Source organism: Schistocerca piceifrons, unplaced genomic scaffold (genome assembly GCF_021461385.2).
Source record: "Schistocerca piceifrons isolate TAMUIC-IGC-003096 unplaced genomic scaffold, iqSchPice1.1 HiC_scaffold_457, whole genome shotgun sequence".
In the NCBI taxonomy this organism is placed as follows: Eukaryota; Metazoa; Arthropoda; class Insecta; order Orthoptera; family Acrididae; genus Schistocerca; species Schistocerca piceifrons.
Window position 1 is genome coordinate 38,617 of NW_025728686.1, and position 8,760 is coordinate 47,376.

The following is an 8,760-nucleotide window of genomic DNA, read 5'->3' on the forward strand; positions in this document are numbered from 1 at the left end:
GCGGCCGCAAGGTTACTCACACGATAGAGATGAGCATTCGTTTTAAGGCAGTGTAGTGGAGCACTCCGCGTGTGTAGCAGTTTTTTCGGTTGTATCCGACGTCGCTGGGTGGCAATCCCACTTTCCCCTGCAGAAAAGTGCTCGGGCAGCTCGACGAGCATCGCTGGTTCAATGGCATGTGCCTCAGTAGTGCAGTAGGCAGCGCGTAAGTCTCATAATCTTAAGGCTTGCCGGCACGATAGCTCAGCGTGTTCGGTCTGAGAGTTATCTGCCCTCTGTAATAAAAGACCGAGTCAACGATGAACTTGAACGGGCGCCATCGGACGTCCGCCCCCAACAAATGCAACGAAAGAAATGAGAAAAAAAAAAAAAAAAATTGGTGAATGCTCGCTTAGCATGCGGACGGCCCGGGTTCGATTCCCGGCCGGTGCATCGTTCTGCTGTTCTCGCTATAATGCTGCCGCGCCGATTCCTCGCCTGAGCTGCGTCAGCCTCAGGAATGTATAGCAGGATTCGCTGTGAGAGGAACCATACACGCAGCACGCAATAGACCGTACTTGAACGGTCGCATGCTATTTCTGAACTCTGACGTCGGCCTGTCCCAACAGGCCGCTGTGTTCAGGTGCCGCAAGGGCGATGTACTGTAACCTCGGGCAGTGCTGCGTTCCGTTGAAAAAGCTGCGGCAGCAGTTTAATCTAGCAAGTAGGGAAAGCACGTGTAGCAACACAACAGATTCTTGAGAAAGCGCGAACTGTCTATCTCTAATATGAGAGACTTACCAAGTTTTCTGTAACGTTACTTGCAACGTGCCTCGGTAGCGCAGTAGGTAGCGCGTAAGTCTCATAATCTTAAGGTCGTGAGTTCGATCCTCACCCGGGGCATTTAATTTGCTGTACATCATGGCTGAATTAACGGCGTTGCTGTTGCTAGGGAACGAACTTAATTGTCGTTCGTTATCCATAAGGAGTCTACGCCTCAGCGTCAATACGTTTATTTCCAATTATGACAACGTACAACTTTGATCTTTCTCTTCCCTTGTTAGGAGTAAAATAATGAATAGTCAATTTCGGGCTGTGCGCCATGCCAGTCTGTAGGCGCAAATATGCTCGCAAACGGAGAACTGCACTGAGTCCAGATTCAGCACGAAATACGAGAGGAGACGGAGAAAAGCTCACGCTTATCGAGCAAATCCGGTGTGGTCTAGTGGCTAGGATACCTGGCTTTCACCCAGGAGGCCCGGGTTCGGTTCCCGGTACCGGAACGGAAGTTTTTGCGCACACAACGCTCCATGTTTTGGCCTTCGAACTGTCGTTTGTCGCCCACCTTCCGAAGCTTCGACCGAACGTAATCGGGGAAAACAGGCACATGATGCAATTACTGTCGGCACCGGAATAAAGGGAGAAGAGGCACTGGTCCGTTGTTGGGCTGCTACCAGCGTCAGTGGGAAGTCGGTGAAGTCGCCAGTTGCGCCAGAAGCCAGAAATTACCGTAGTACGCCTACACACGCGTTCCAGTTATTTACATTGCTTGCAGCCGCTCCATCCACAACGAGCGTGAGCCCGGATAGCTCAGTCGGTAGAGCATTAGGCTTTTAACCTAAGGGTCCAGGGTTAAAGTCCCTGTCCGGGCGAAGATTTTAACGTTTCCGTAATGGCTCGTCTCGTAGCGATGGTAGCCCTGCCGTAATCAGTGCACGGAGTTCGTTTCCTGTCAACATTCTGCGCAGACCCAGGGAAACTTGGGTTACGAGCAGTCGTGGCCGAGTGGTTAAGGCGTCTGACTAGAAATCAGATTCCCTCTGGGAGCGTAGGTTCGAGTCCTACCGACTGCGTCGGATTTTTCTTTTTTTGTTTAAGAACAACGAGCAGAAAATTTCGCAGATTGCCTGTCGTTTTGGTACCTCTCCACACCTCGCCTCTCACAGCCGTTTATAGTGCCTGTCCTTTTGATAAGGGCGAATTCCAAGCGTCAGCTTTCGCGTCAGCCGAGCAAAGTCGGGACAAGTCGGGACATACTACAGGATGGTCTGCGTGGAGCTACGACGAAAAAAACCTTCATTTAACAGCACGCGGCTCACATACTCATACGAAAAAAACTAGCGCCACTTGCGGTGGCCGGGAATCGAACCCGGATCAACTGCTTGGAAGGCAACTATGCTCACCATTACACCACCACCGCACAGCCGCTGCTCGCAACGCCCCGCTGTGTCGCCTTCCTGCCCGCCAGCAGCGGCCCACGGTGATAGTAGCTGCAGGCGCTTTTCGAGGTAGGAGGGCGCATCCACACGCATTCGGGTAGCGCCTCCACGCACGCTGCGTCTTTGGGCAAGACTAGTCGCCGCGGCCGCAAGGTTACTCACACGATAGAGATGAGCATTCGTTTTAAGGCAGTGTAGTGGAGCACTCCGCGTGTGTAGCACTTTTTTCGGTTGTATCCGACGTCGCTGGGTGGCAATCCCACTTTCCCCTGCAGAAAAGTGCTCGGGCAGCTCGACGAGCATCGCTGGTTCAATGGCATGTGCCTCAGTAGTGCAGTAGGCAGCGCGTAAGTCTCATAATCTTAAGGCTTGCCGGCACGATAGCTCAGCGTGTTCGGTCTGAGAGTTATCTGCCCTCTGTAATAAAAGACCGAGTCAACGATGAACTTGAACGGGCGCCATCGGACGTCCGCCCCCAACAAATGCAACGAAAGAAATGAGAAGAAAAAAAAAAAAAAATTGGTGAATGCTCGCTTAGCATGCGGACGGCCCGGGTTCGATTCCCGGCCGGTGCATCGTTCTGCTGTTCTCGCTATAATGCTGCCGCGCCGATTCCTCGCCTGAGCTGCGTCAGCCTCAGGAATGTATAGCAGGATTCGCTGTGAGAGGAACCATACACGCAGCACGCAATAGACCGTACTTGAACGGTCGCATGCTATTTCTGAACTCTGACGTCGGCCTGTCCCAACAGGCCGCTGTGTTCAGGTGCCGCAAGGGCGATGTACTGTAACCTCGGGCAGTGCTGCGTTCCGTTGAAAAAGCTGCGGCAGCAGTTTAATCTAGCAAGTAGGGAAAGCACGTGTAGCAACACAACAGATTCTTGAGAAAGCGCGAACTGTCTATCTCTAATATGAGAGACTTACCAAGTTTTCTGTAACGTTACTTGCAACGTGCCTCGGTAGCGCAGTAGGTAGCGCGTAAGTCTCATAATCTTAAGGTCGTGAGTTCGATCCTCACCCGGGGCATTTAATTTGCTGTACATCATGGCTGAATTAACGGCGTTGCTGTTGCTAGGGAACGAACTTAATTGTCGTTCGTTATCCATAAGGAGTCTACGCCTCAGCGTCAATACGTTTATTTCCAATTATGACAACGTACAACTTTGATCTTTCTCTTCCCTTGTTAGGAGTAAAATAATGAATAGTCAATTTCGGGCTGTGCGCCATGCCAGTCTGTAGGCGCAAATATGCTCGCAAACGGAGAACTGCACTGAGTCCAGATTCAGCACGAAATACGAGAGGAGACGGAGAAAAGCTCACGCTTATCGAGCAAATCCGGTGTGGTCTAGTGGCTAGGATACCTGGCTTTCACCCAGGCGGCCCGGGTTCGGTTCCCGGTACCGGAACGGAAGTTTTTGCGCACACAACGCTCCATGTTTTGGCCTTCGAACTGTCGTTTGTCGCCCACCTTCCGAAGCTTCGACCGAACGTAATCGGGGAAAACAGGCACATGATGCAATTACTGTCGGCACCGGAATAAAGGGAGAAGAGGCACTGGTCCGTTGTTGGGCTGCTACCAGCGTCAGTGGGAAGTCGGTGAAGTCGCCAGTTGCGCCAGAAGCCAGAAATTACCGTAGTACGCCTACACACGCGTTCCAGTTATTTACATTGCTTGCAGCCGCTCCATCCACAACGAGCGTGAGCCCGGATAGCTCAGTCGGTAGAGCATTAGGCTTTTAACCTAAGGGTCCAGGGTTCAAGTCCCTGTCCGGGCGAAGATTTTAACGTTTCCGTAATGGCTCGTCTCGTAGCGATGGTAGCCCTGCCGTAATCAGTGCACGGAGTTCGTTTCCTGTCAACATTCTGCGCAGACCCAGGGAAACTTGGGTTACGAGCAGTCGTGGCCGAGTGGTTAAGGCGTCTGACTAGAAATCAGATTCCCTCTGGGAGCGTAGGTTCGAGTCCTACCGACTGCGTCGGATTTTTCTTTTTTTGTTTAAGAACAACGAGCAGAAAATTTCGCAGATTGCCTGTCGTTTTGGTACCTCTCCACACCTCGCCTCTCACAGCCGTTTATAGTGCCTGTCCTTTTGATAAGGGCGAATTCCAAGCGTCAGCTTTCGCGTCAGCCGAGCAAAGTCGGGACAAGTCGGGACATACTACAGGATGGTCTGCGTGGAGCTACGACGAAAAAAACCTTCATTTAACAGCACGCGGCTCACATACTCATACGAAAAAAACTAGCGCCACTTGCGGTGGCCGGGAATCGAACCCGGATCAACTGCTTGGAAGGCAACTATGCTCACCATTACACCACCACCGCACAGCCGCTGCTCGCAACGCCCCGCTGTGTCGCCTTCCTGCCCGCCAGCAGCGGCCCACGGTGATAGTAGCTGCAGGCGCTTTTCGAGGTAGGAGGGCGCATCCACACGCATTCGGGTAGCGCCTCCACGCACGCTGCGTCTTTGGGCAAGACTAGTCGCCGCGGCCGCAAGGTTACTCACACGATAGAGATGAGCATTCGTTTTAAGGCAGTGTAGTGGAGCACTCCGCGTGTGTAGCACTTTTTTCGGTTGTATCCGACGTCGCTGGGTGGCAATCCCACTTTCCCCTGCAGAAAAGTGCTCGGGCAGCTCGACGAGCATCGCTGGTTCAATGGCATGTGCCTCAGTAGTGCAGTAGGCAGCGCGTAAGTCTCATAATCTTAAGGCTTGCCGGCACGATAGCTCAGCGTGTTCGGTCTGAGAGTTATCTGCCCTCTGTAATAAAAGACCGAGTCAACGATGAACTTGAACGGGCGCCATCGGACGTCCGCCCCCAACAAATGCAACGAAAGAAATGAGAAAAAAAAAAAAAAAAAATTGGTGAATGCTCGCTTAGCATGCGGACGGCCCGGGTTCGATTCCCGGCCGGTGCATCGTTCTGCTGTTCTCGCTATAATGCTGCCGCGCCGATTCCTCGCCTGAGCTGCGTCAGCCTCAGGAATGTATAGCAGGATTCGCTGTGAGAGGAACCATACACGCAGCACGCAATAGACCGTACTTGAACGGTCGCATGCTATTTCTGAACTCTGACGTCGGCCTGTCCCAACAGGCCGCTGTGTTCAGGTGCCGCAAGGGCGATGTACTGTAACCTCGGGCAGTGCTGCGTTCCGTTGAAAAAGCTGCGGCAGCAGTTTAATCTAGCAAGTAGGGAAAGCACGTGTAGCAACACAACAGATTCTTGAGAAAGCGCGAACTGTCTATCTCTAATATGAGAGACTTACCAAGTTTTCTGTAACGTTACTTGCAACGTGCCTCGGTAGCGCAGTAGGTAGCGCGTAAGTCTCATAATCTTAAGGTCGTGAGTTCGATCCTCACCCGGGGCATTTAATTTGCTGTACATCATGGCTGAATTAACGGCGTTGCTGTTGCTAGGGAACGAACTTAATTGTCGTTCGTTATCCATAAGGAGTCTACGCCTCAGCGTCAATACGTTTATTTCCAATTATGACAACGTACAACTTTGATCTTTCTCTTCCCTTGTTAGGAGTAAAATAATGAATAGTCAATTTCGGGCTGTGCGCCATGCCAGTCTGTAGGCGCAAATATGCTCGCAAACGGAGAACTGCACTGAGTCCAGATTCAGCACGAAATACGAGAGGAGACGGAGAAAAGCTCACGCTTATCGAGCAAATCCGGTGTGGTCTAGTGGCTAGGATACCTGGCTTTCACCCAGGCGGCCCGGGTTCGGTTCCCGGTACCGGAACGGAAGTTTTTGCGCACACAACGCTCCATGTTTTGGCCTTCGAACTGTCGTTTGTCGCCCACCTTCCGAAGCTTCGACCGAACGTAATCGGGGAAAACAGGCACATGATGCAATTACTGTCGGCACCGGAATAAAGGGAGAAGAGGCACTGGTCCGTTGTTGGGCTGCTACCAGCGTCAGTGGGAAGTCGGTGAAGTCGCCAGTTGCGCCAGAAGCCAGAAATTACCGTAGTACGCCTACACACGCGTTCCAGTTATTTACATTGCTTGCAGCCGCTCCATCCACAACGAGCGTGAGCCCGGATAGCTCAGTCGGTAGAGCATTAGGCTTTTAACCTAAGGGTCCAGGGTTCAAGTCCCTGTCCGGGCGAAGATTTTAACGTTTCCGTAATGGCTCGTCTCGTAGCGATGGTAGCCCTGCCGTAATCAGTGCACGGAGTTCGTTTCCTGTCAACATTCTGCGCAGACCCAGGGAAACTTGGGTTACGAGCAGTCGTGGCCGAGTGGTTAAGGCGTCTGACTAGAAATCAGATTCCCTCTGGGAGCGTAGGTTCGAGTCCTACCGACTGCGTCGGATTTTTCTTTTTTTGTTTAAGAACAACGAGCAGAAAATTTCGCAGATTGCCTGTCGTTTTGGTACCTCTCCACACCTCGCCTCTCACAGCCGTTTATAGTGCCTGTCCTTTTGATAAGGGCGAATTCCAAGCGTCAGCTTTCGCGTCAGCCGAGCAAAGTCGGGACAAGTCGGGACATACTACAGGATGGTCTGCGTGGAGCTACGACGAAAAAAACCTTCATTTAACAGCACGCGGCTCACATACTCATACGAAAAAAACTAGCGCCACTTGCGGTGGCCGGGAATCGAACCCGGATCAACTGCTTGGAAGGCAACTATGCTCACCATTACACCACCACCGCACAGCCGCTGCTCGCAACGCCCCGCTGTGTCGCCTTCCTGCCCGCCAGCAGCGGCCCACGGTGATAGTAGCTGCAGGCGCTTTTCGAGGTAGGAGGGCGCATCCACACGCATTCGGGTAGCGCCTCCACGCACGCTGCGTCTTTGGGCAAGACTAGTCGCCGCGGCCGCAAGGTTACTCACACGATAGAGATGAGCATTCGTTTTAAGGCAGTGTAGTGGAGCACTCCGCGTGTGTAGCACTTTTTTCGGTTGTATCCGACGTCGCTGGGTGGCAATCCCACTTTCCCCTGCAGAAAAGTGCTCGGGCAGCTCGACGAGCATCGCTGGTTCAATGGCATGTGCCTCAGTAGTGCAGTAGGCAGCGCGTAAGTCTCATAATCTTAAGGCTTGCCGGCACGATAGCTCAGCGTGTTCGGTCTGAGAGTTATCTGCCCTCTGTAATAAAAGACCGAGTCAACGATGAACTTGAACGGGCGCCATCGGACGTCCGCCCCCAACAAATGCAACGAAAGAAATGAGAAAAAAAAAAAAAAAAAATTGGTGAATGCTCGCTTAGCATGCGGACGGCCCGGGTTCGATTCCCGGCCGGTGCATCGTTCTGCTGTTCTCGCTATAATGCTGCCGCGCCGATTCCTCGCCTGAGCTGCGTCAGCCTCAGGAATGTATAGCAGGATTCGCTGTGAGAGGAACCATACACGCAGCACGCAATAGACCGTACTTGAACGGTCGCATGCTATTTCTGAACTCTGACGTCGGCCTGTCCCAACAGGCCGCTGTGTTCAGGTGCCGCAAGGGCGATGTACTGTAACCTCGGGCAGTGCTGCGTTCCGTTGAAAAAGCTGCGGCAGCAGTTTAATCTAGCAAGTAGGGAAAGCACGTGTAGCAACACAACAGATTCTTGAGAAAGCGCGAACTGTCTATCTCTAATATGAGAGACTTACCAAGTTTTCTGTAACGTTACTTGCAACGTGCCTCGGTAGCGCAGTAGGTAGCGCGTAAGTCTCATAATCTTAAGGTCGTGAGTTCGATCCTCACCCGGGGCATTTAATTTGCTGTACATCATGGCTGAATTAACGGCGTTGCTGTTGCTAGGGAACGAACTTAATTGTCGTTCGTTATCCATAAGGAGTCTACGCCTCAGCGTCAATACGTTTATTTCCAATTATGACAACGTACAACTTTGATCTTTCTCTTCCCTTGTTAGGAGTAAAATAATGAATAGTCAATTTCGGGCTGTGCGCCATGCCAGTCTGTAGGCGCAAATATGCTCGCAAACGGAGAACTGCACTGAGTCCAGATTCAGCACGAAATACGAGAGGAGACGGAGAAAAGCTCACGCTTATCGAGCAAATCCGGTGTGGTCTAGTGGCTAGGATACCTGGCTTTCACCCAGGCGGCCCGGGTTCGGTTCCCGGTACCGGAACGGAAGTTTTTGCGCACACAACGCTCCATGTTTTGGCCTTCGAACTGTCGTTTGTCGCCCACCTTCCGAAGCTTCGACCGAACGTAATCGGGGAAAACAGGCACATGATGCAATTACTGTCGGCACCGGAATAAAGGGAGAAGAGGCACTGGTCCGTTGTTGGGCTGCTACCAGCGTCAGTGGGAAGTCGGTGAAGTCGCCAGTTGCGCCAGAAGCCAGAAATTACCGTAGTACGCCTACACACGCGTTCCAGTTATTTACATTGCTTGCAGCCGCTCCATCCACAACGAGCGTGAGCCCGGATAGCTCAGTCGGTAGAGCATTAGGCTTTTAACCTAAGGGTCCAGGGTTCAAGTCCCTGTCCGGGCGAAGATTTTAACGTTTCCGTAATGGCTCGTCTCGTAGCGATGGTAGCCCTGCCGTAATCAGTGCACGGAGTTCGTTTCCTGTCAACATTCTGCGCAGACCCAGGGAA

The 8,760-nt window shown here is 52.3% G+C and overlaps 18 non-coding genes across 18 annotated transcripts; 15 read left to right on the forward strand and 3 right to left on the reverse strand.

Annotated features, from left to right (window-relative positions):
* The first annotated feature begins 809 nt into the window (after positions 1-809).
* On the forward strand, positions 810-882 carry Trnam-cau. Its single transcript has one exon. It is a non-coding gene; the product is annotated as a tRNA-Met (tRNA).
* Positions 883-1,190: 308 nt separating this feature from the next.
* On the forward strand, positions 1,191-1,262 carry Trnae-uuc. The gene has a single exon. It is a non-coding gene; the product is annotated as a tRNA-Glu (tRNA).
* Positions 1,263-1,558: 296 nt separating this feature from the next.
* On the forward strand, positions 1,559-1,631 carry Trnak-uuu. The gene has a single exon. It is a non-coding gene; the product is annotated as a tRNA-Lys (tRNA).
* Positions 1,632-1,750: 119 nt separating this feature from the next.
* Trnas-aga lies at positions 1,751-1,832 on the forward strand. The gene has a single exon. It is a non-coding gene; the product is annotated as a tRNA-Ser (tRNA).
* A 275-nt stretch (positions 1,833-2,107) lies between these two features.
* Positions 2,108-2,179, reverse strand: Trnag-ucc. The gene has a single exon. It is a non-coding gene; the product is annotated as a tRNA-Gly (tRNA).
* Positions 2,180-3,150: 971 nt separating this feature from the next.
* Positions 3,151-3,223, forward strand: Trnam-cau. Its single transcript has one exon. It is a non-coding gene; the product is annotated as a tRNA-Met (tRNA).
* Positions 3,224-3,531: 308 nt separating this feature from the next.
* Positions 3,532-3,603, forward strand: Trnae-uuc. The gene has a single exon. It is a non-coding gene; the product is annotated as a tRNA-Glu (tRNA).
* A 296-nt stretch (positions 3,604-3,899) lies between these two features.
* On the forward strand, positions 3,900-3,972 carry Trnak-uuu. The gene has a single exon. It is a non-coding gene; the product is annotated as a tRNA-Lys (tRNA).
* Positions 3,973-4,091: 119 nt separating this feature from the next.
* Positions 4,092-4,173, forward strand: Trnas-aga. Its single transcript has one exon. It is a non-coding gene; the product is annotated as a tRNA-Ser (tRNA).
* Positions 4,174-4,448: 275 nt separating this feature from the next.
* Trnag-ucc lies at positions 4,449-4,520 on the reverse strand. The gene has a single exon. It is a non-coding gene; the product is annotated as a tRNA-Gly (tRNA).
* Positions 4,521-5,491: 971 nt separating this feature from the next.
* Positions 5,492-5,564, forward strand: Trnam-cau. Its single transcript has one exon. It is a non-coding gene; the product is annotated as a tRNA-Met (tRNA).
* Positions 5,565-5,872: 308 nt separating this feature from the next.
* On the forward strand, positions 5,873-5,944 carry Trnae-uuc. The gene has a single exon. It is a non-coding gene; the product is annotated as a tRNA-Glu (tRNA).
* Positions 5,945-6,240: 296 nt separating this feature from the next.
* Positions 6,241-6,313, forward strand: Trnak-uuu. The gene has a single exon. It is a non-coding gene; the product is annotated as a tRNA-Lys (tRNA).
* A 119-nt stretch (positions 6,314-6,432) lies between these two features.
* Positions 6,433-6,514, forward strand: Trnas-aga. Its single transcript has one exon. It is a non-coding gene; the product is annotated as a tRNA-Ser (tRNA).
* Positions 6,515-6,789: 275 nt separating this feature from the next.
* On the reverse strand, positions 6,790-6,861 carry Trnag-ucc. The gene has a single exon. It is a non-coding gene; the product is annotated as a tRNA-Gly (tRNA).
* Positions 6,862-7,832: 971 nt separating this feature from the next.
* Trnam-cau lies at positions 7,833-7,905 on the forward strand. Its single transcript has one exon. It is a non-coding gene; the product is annotated as a tRNA-Met (tRNA).
* Positions 7,906-8,213: 308 nt separating this feature from the next.
* Positions 8,214-8,285, forward strand: Trnae-uuc. The gene has a single exon. It is a non-coding gene; the product is annotated as a tRNA-Glu (tRNA).
* A 296-nt stretch (positions 8,286-8,581) lies between these two features.
* Trnak-uuu lies at positions 8,582-8,654 on the forward strand. Its single transcript has one exon. It is a non-coding gene; the product is annotated as a tRNA-Lys (tRNA).
* The last annotated feature ends 106 nt before the right edge of the window (positions 8,655-8,760 follow it).